Source organism: Perca fluviatilis, unplaced genomic scaffold (genome assembly GCF_010015445.1).
Source record: "Perca fluviatilis unplaced genomic scaffold, GENO_Pfluv_1.0 PFLUV_unplaced_scaf_62, whole genome shotgun sequence".
Taxonomy (NCBI): Eukaryota; Metazoa; Chordata; class Actinopteri; order Perciformes; family Percidae; genus Perca; species Perca fluviatilis.
In genome coordinates, this window is record NW_024375740.1 from 10001 (window position 1) to 18138 (window position 8138).

The 8138-nt window shown below is 47.0% G+C and overlaps 1 protein-coding gene across 1 annotated transcript in view; it reads right to left on the reverse strand.

Moving 5' to 3' along the window:
- The window catches only part of LOC120555284 (protein delta homolog 2-like), a gene marked incomplete at its 3' end in the record, with an annotated part of 8488 nt that extends 6199 nt beyond the window's left edge, over positions 1 to 2289 (reverse strand). The window contains 1 exon segment of the mRNA XM_039793955.1: positions 2075 to 2289.
- Between the last annotated feature and the right edge of the window lie 5849 nt (positions 2290 to 8138).

Genomic DNA, 8138 nt, shown 5'->3' on the forward strand with positions numbered 1-8138 from the left:
TGTATATACGAGATATATATATATATATATATACATATATATACACATACATATATACATATATATATTATATATATATATATATATGTATATATATATATATATATACATATATATACACATACATATATACATATATATAATATATATATATATATATATATGTATATATATATGTGTTTATATATTATATATATACACTACATATATGTATATATGTATATGTAATATAATATGTATATTATATATATATATTACATATATATATGTATATGATATATGTATATATATGCATATATCATATGTATATAGGTATATATTATATATTATAATTATGAGAATATGTTATGTCTGCTATAATCGGAATATGTTCTATATTCTCCTCTATATAATATGAATATATATATATGTATGTCATTATATGTATATATACATATATATATACACATACATATATGCATATATATGTATTATATGTATATATATATATATATCATATATGCACACATGCATATATATATATATATATATATGTTATATATGTAATGTATATATATATATATATGCATATATACACATACATATATGCATATATGTATGTATATGTATGTATGTATGTTATGTATGTATGAGGTAGGATATGTGTATGTATGGTGTATTATGATATATATTGTATGTTCTCAGTATGCAAGGTATGGTATGTATGTATATGTATATATGTATATTGTGATGTGTATGTATATTCTGTCCCTCTGTCGCTATGTCTTACCCTGCTTACTCCTATCATCTTCGTTGTTGCCTGTGCTACCACACAGCTTCCCGTGTTTGTGGCTAGCTAAGCCTAAACCCACACAGCTTCCAGTGTTTGTGCTAAGCTAAGCCAACCACACAGCTTCCAGTGTTTGTGCTAAGCTAAGCTAACCACACAGCTTCCAGTGTTTGTGCTAAGCTAAGCTAACCACACAGCTTCCAGTGTTTGTGCTAAGCTAAGCCAACCACACAGCTTCCAGTGTTTGTGCTAAGCTAAGCCAACCACACAGCTTCCAGTGTTTGTGCTAAGCTAAGCCAACCACACAGCTTCCAGTGTTTGTGCTAAGCTAAATGACACAGCTTCCAGTGTTTGTCCTAAGCTAAGCCAACCCGCGGCTTCCAGTGTTTGTGCTAAGCTAAGCCAACCACACAGCTTCCAGTGTTTGTGCTAAGCTAAGCTACGCCCGCGCAGTGTTGGCTAGCCAACCACACAGCTTCCAGTGTTTGTGCTAAGCTAAGCTAACCACACAGCTTCCAGTGTTTGTGCTAAGCTAAGCCAACCACACAGCTTCCAGTGTTTGTGCTAAGCTAAGCTAACCACGCAGCTTCCAGTGTTTGTGCTAAGCTAAGCTAACCACACAGCTTCCAGTGTTTGTGCTAAGCTAAGCTAACCACACAGCTTCCAGTGTTTGTGCTAAGCTAAGCTAACCACACAGCTTCCAGTGTTTGTGCTAAGCTAAGCCAACCACACAGCTTCCAGTGTTTGTGCTAAGCTAAGCCAACCACGCAGCTTCCAGTGTTTGTGCTAAGCTAAGCCAACCACACAGCTTCCAGTGTTTGTTAAGCTAAATACGCGGCTTCCAGTGTTTGTGCTAAGCTAAGCTAACCACACAGCTTCCAGTGTTTGTGCTAAAGCTAAGCTAACCACACAGCTTCAGTGTTTGTGCTAAAGCTAAAGCCACACAGCTTCCAGTGTTTGTGCTAAGCTAAGCCAACCACACAGCTTCCAGTGTTTGTGCTACGCTAAGCCAACCACGCAGCTTCCAGTGTTTGTGCTAAGCTAAACTAATACGCCAGCTTCCAGTGTTTGTGCTTAAGCTGAGCTAACCGCTTCCAGTGTTTGTGCTAAGCTAAGCTAACCACACAGCTTCCAGTGTTTGTGCTAAACTAAGCTAACCACACAGCTTCCAGTGTTTGTGCTAAGCTAAGCTAACCACACAGCTTCCAGTGTTTGTGCTAAGCTAAGCTAACCTGCAGCTTCCAGTGTTTGTGCTAAGCTAAGCTAACCACACAGCTTCCAGTGTTTGTGCTAAGCTAAGCTAACCTGCAGCTTCCTGTTTCTTCTCAAGTCTTCAGATGTTTCTCCTCCGCTCAGACTGCATGTTCTTCTTCTTCTTCTTCTTCTTCTTCTGCTCCAAGCTTCAGCTTGTTGCCGTAGCCACCAAAGAAAAGCAGCAAAAAACGTCCCAACAGTGACAAATGTTTATAAAGCGTCAAAAATGTTGGAAAAACAGACAAAAACGTAAAAATATACGACAAAAATGCCGGAAAAAGCGGAAAAAATGTGGAAAAAAATCCTCAAATATGCGTCAACGATGTCGTAGGAATGACAAAAACATCGTAAAACAGACGAAATGTTGTAAAAGCCACAAAACAATGCCAGATAAAGCATAAAAAACTACAAAAATGTGATTAAAAACTACAAAAGTTTCATAAAAAGCCACAAAAATGTCAAAAATTCTGCAAAACTGTCATGAAAAGCTACAAAAAAGTAATTAAAAGCTATAAAAACGTAATAAAAAGGTACATAGATGTCATAAGAGCGACACGTTGTGCGTGCTGGTGTTGTCTGCGGCGTCCTGCTCCGAGCTGCGGCCGGTTGCTGTAGCGACGGAGCTTCAGCTCTCTCTCGGGTGGCGAGCGGCGGCGAATAACGAGCAGGATCATTTTTCAGAGATTACAGCGACGAACAGACAGGAACTGACATGTAAGGGGGGGTGTACTTTGGTATGTTAGGAAGACACACACACAGAGACACACACACACACACACACACACAGAGACACACACACACAGGAGACACACACACACACACACACACACACACACAGACAAACACACAGAGCACACACACACACACACACACACAGAACACACACACACACAGGACGCACACACACACACACACACACACACACACACACACACACACACACACACACACACACACACACACACACAGGCATCTTTTCTTTCAGTGTGTTTTGCACACGAAGAATGGAAGAGTGTGTTTGAAACAGATAGCAACAGGTTGGCTGAGTTGATAGCTCAACAGGACACAGAACGCACACACACACAGAAACACACACACACACAGAACACACACACACACACACACACAGAAACACAGAGACACACACACACACACACAACAAACACACACAGAAAGCACACAAAGCACACACAGAGCACACACAGAAACACACCGAACACACACACGAGAACACACACAGAGCACACACAAGAGCACACACAGAAACACGCACAGAACACGCACACAGAGAACGCACAGCAACACACACAGGAAACACACACGCACAGCACGCGAAACACACAGAAACACACACGGAAACACACAAAAGAGCACACACAGACACACACGCACGCAGAACGCAGGACACACGGAAACACACAGAGTACACACACAGGAGAGCACGCACAAAAGACGCACACACAGACGCACACAGGAACACACACACAGGACACACACAGAGCACACACACACAAAACACACACAGACACACACACAGGAGAACACACACACACAAAACACACACGGACACACACACACGGAGAGGTACACACACACAGGACGCACACACACACACAGACGCACACACGGAGAACACACACACAGAGCACAGAGGACACACACACACACACAGGACACACACACACACGGGGACACACACACACAGACACACAGGAAACACGCACACACAACACACACACGCACGCACACTGGGGCTCACACACACCTGGATTCACCACACACAGTTGGTTCTACACATGGACACATTTTTGTTTGTTTATGTCATAAGTCCAGTTCATTCTGGTGTTCTTTTCAGTGCTTGGGCTGACCTCCATACCTCCACTGGCTGTCCCCTGTCCTTCTTTGTCCACTGTGTCCTCCTGTCACCTCCACTATTTCCTCCTTCTTCCATCCTCTTCCACTATTTTCCCTATTCCACTACTTCCATTCTTCCACTGCTGTCCTCCACTGTCCACTGTCCCCCACTGTCCTCCACTGACTGTCCTTCCACTGTCCTCCACTGTCCTCCACTGTCCACTGGCTGTCCTTTCCATTCCACTGTCCTCCTTTTGTCCTCCACTATTCCCCATTTGTCCGTTGTCCACTGGCTGTCCACTGTGTCCTCCATTATCCCTCCACTATTTCCTCCACTGTTCCTGTTATCCTTTTCTCTGTCCTCCACTATTTGTCCATTCCTCCACTGGCTATCCTCCTTCCACTGTGTCCTTCCTCACTTCCATTTTGTCCTCACTGTGTCCTCACTTTTATCCACTGACTGTCCCATCCACTGTCCACTGTCCAACTGTCTGTCCCTGACTGTCCTTCCACTGTCCAGCTGTCCTCCACTGTTCCACTGTCCCTCACTGTCCTCCATTCCCAGCTGTCCACTGACTGTCCACTGTGTCATCCACTGTCCATTTGTCCTCCACTATTTGTCCCTATTTTCCACTGTCCACGTGTCCTATCTCCACTGTCCTCCTTCCATTTGTACTTCCTCCACTGGCCCACTGACTGTCCACTGGGTGTCTCCCTGTTCCACTGGCTGTCCATTCCATGTCCTCCATTTGTCCTGACTGTCCTCCCTGGCTGTCCTGGCTGTCCACTGTCCACGTTGTCCACTGGCTGTCCTCACTGTGTCCTCTGGCTTGTCCCTGTTCCACTGTTTCCTCCTTCCATTTGTCCCTCCCTTCCACTTCCCCACTGTCATTTTTCCACTTCCCCTCCACTGGCTGTCACTATTGTCCCTGTCCTCCATTGTCCCACTGTCCCTGTGTCCACCCTGACTGTCCCGTCCACTGGCTGTCCTCTGGCTGCCTGTCACTGACTGTCCTCCACTGACGTCATTGTTTCCCCGGCTGTCCACTGGCTGTCCCTGTCCACTGGCTGTCCTCCACTGGCTGTCCTCCACGCTGTCCACTGTGTCCTCCACTGTTGTCCTCTGGCTGTCCCCCACTGACTGTCCTCACTGGCTGTCCTCCACTGGCTGTCCTCACTGGCTGTCCTCCACTGGCTGTCCTCACTGACTGTCCTCACTGGCTGTCTTTGCTGTCCACTGGCTGTCCTCCATCTGTCCTGGCTGTCCTCCACTGCTGTTGTCCACTGTGTCCACTGGCTGTCCTCCATGGCTGTCATTGTGTCCATGGCTGTCCTGGCTGTCCTCCACTGGCTGTCCTCGCTGTCCACGGCTGTCCTCCACTGGCTGTTGTCCCGTGTCCACTGCTGTCCTCACTGTTGTGTCTTCCTCCACTGGCTGTCGTCCACTGGCTGTCCTCCACTGACTGTCCTCACTGACTGTCCTCACTGACTGTCCTGTTCCACTGTTGTCCTCCCGGCTGTGTCTCCACTCTGTTGTCGTCCCACTGTCTTGTACTTTGACCTCCGCTATTTGACCACTGTCTGGCTGACCTCCACGGCTGTCCTCACTGTTCTCCGGCTGACCTCCACTGGCTGACCTCCACTGGCTGTCCTCCACTGGCTGTCCTCCACTGTGTCCTCACTGTTCTCCCGGCTGTCCTCCCTGGCTGACTGGCCTCCACTGGCTGTCACTGGCTGACCTCCTGGCTGGCCATGTTCTGTCCTCCACTGGCCTCCATGTGGCCTCACTGTCTCCACTGGCTGTCCCCCTGGCTGACCTCCACTGGCTGGGTTATCCCGGCTGTCCTCCACTGGCTGACCTCCACTGGCTGACCTCCACCTGGCTTCGATCTCACCACTGTTTCGTCCCCACTGGCTGTCCCCACTGGCTGACCTCCACTGGCTGTCCTCCACTGACTGTCCCCCACTGACTGTCCTCACTGGCTGACCTCCACTGGCTGACCTCCACTGGCTGGCCTCCACTGACTGTCCCCCACTGGCTGTCCTCCACTGGCTGACCTCCACTGACTGTCCCCACTGGCTGTCCTCTACTGGCTGACCTCCACTGACTGTCCCCACCTGACTGTCCCCCACTGGCTGACCTCCACTGGCTGACCTCCACTGACTGTCCTCCACTGGCTGACCTCCACTGGCTGACCTCCACTAACTGTCCCCCTGGCTGACCTCCACTGGCTGACCTCCACTGGCTGACCTCCACTGGCTGACCTCCACTGACTGTCCCCCACTGGCTGTCCTCTACTGGCTGACCTCCACTGACTGTCCTCCACTGACTGTCCCTCCACTGATTGTCCCCCACTGGCTGACCTCCACTGGCTGACCTCCACTGGCTGACCTCCACTGACTGTCCCCACTGGCTGTCCTCTACTGGCTGACCTCCACTGACTGTCCCCCACTGGCTGTCCTCTACTGGCTGACCTCCACTGACTGTCCCCCACTGACTGTCCCCCACTGGCTGACCTCCACTGGCTGACCTCCACTGACTGTCCTCCACTGGCTGACCTCCACTGGCTGATCTCCACTAACTGTCCCCCACTGGCTGACCTCCACTGGCTGACCTCCACTGGCTGACCTCCACTGACTGTCCCCACTGGCTGTCCTCTACTGGCTGACCTCCACTGACTGTCCTCCACTGACTGTCCCTCCACTGATTGTCCCCCACTGGCTGACCTCCACTGGCTGACCTCCACTGGCTGACCTCCACTGGCTGACCTCCACTGGCTGAGGTGTGTGTAGTTTCCCAGCATGCCGTCTGTCGGCCTCTGCAGTGTCTCACATTTAAAACATTGTTCAGGTGAAGACAAGTCTCAGCCTGCCGCTGATCTCAAGTCAGATCTGGTTCACTCACAGACACGCTCGGCATGCTGGGAGCAGACACGCTCGGCATGCTGGGAGCAGACACGCTTACAGACACGCTTACAGAGACGCTCGGAATGCTGGGAGCAGACACGCTCGGCATGCTGGGAGCAGACACGCTTACAGACACAACAGATTATGAGATATGTCCGAATGCTTGATCATAATCAGTAGTTACCCTACTAAACAATATGAAACACAATAAATACAGAAATACATTTTTTTGAGGAAGGACTTCAAGCAAAGTCTTCACAGCTTCAGAATCACAGTTACAGTAATACTGTATCTGAAGTCTCTTTTATATAGACCTTAGTGGTCCCCTAATACTGCATCTGAAGTCTCTTTTATATAGACCTTAGTGGTCCCCTAATACTGTATCTGAAGTCTCTTTTATATAGACCTTAGTGGTCCCCTAATACTGTATCTGAAGTCTCTTTTATATAGACCTTAGTGGTCCCCTAATACTGTATCTGAAGTCTCTTTATATAGACCTTAGTGGTCCCCTAATACTGTATCTGAAGTCTCTTTTATATAGGCCTTAGTGGTCCCCTAATACTGTATCTGAAGTCTCTTTTATATAGACCTTAGTGGTCCCCTAATACTGTATCTGAAGTCTCTTTTTATATGGCGCCTTAGTGGTCCCCTAATACTGTATCTGAAGTCTCTTTTATATAGACCTTAGTGGTCCCCTAATACTGTATCTGAAGTCTCTTTTATATAGACCTTAGTGGTCCCCTAATACTGTATCTGAAGTCTCTTTTATATAGACCTTAGTGGTCCCCTAATACTGCATCTGAAGTCTCTTTTATATAGGCCTTAGTGGTCCCCTAATACTGTATCTGAAGTCTCTTTTATATAGACCTTAGTGGTCCCCTAATACTGCATCTGAAGTCTCTTTTATATAGGCCTTAGGGTCCCCTAATACTGTATCTGAAGTCTCTTTTATATAGGCCTTAGTGGTCCCCTAATACTGTATCTGAAGTCTCTTTTATATAGGCCTTAGTGGTCCCCTAATACTGTATCTGAAGTCTCTTTTATATAGGCCTTAGTGGTCCCCTAATACTGTATCTGAAGTCTCTTTTATATAGGCCTTAGTGGTCCCCTAATACTGTATCTGAAGTCTCTTTTATATAGGCCTTAGAGGTCCCCTAATACTGTATCTGAAGTCTCTTTTATATAGGCCTTAGAGGTCCCCTAATACTGTATCTGAAGTCTCTTTTATATAGGCCTTAGTGGTCCCCTAATACTGTATCTGAAGTCTCTTTTATATAGACCTTAGTGGTCCCCTAATACTGTATCTGAAGTCTCTTTTATATAGACCTTAGTGGTCCCCTAATACTGTATCTGA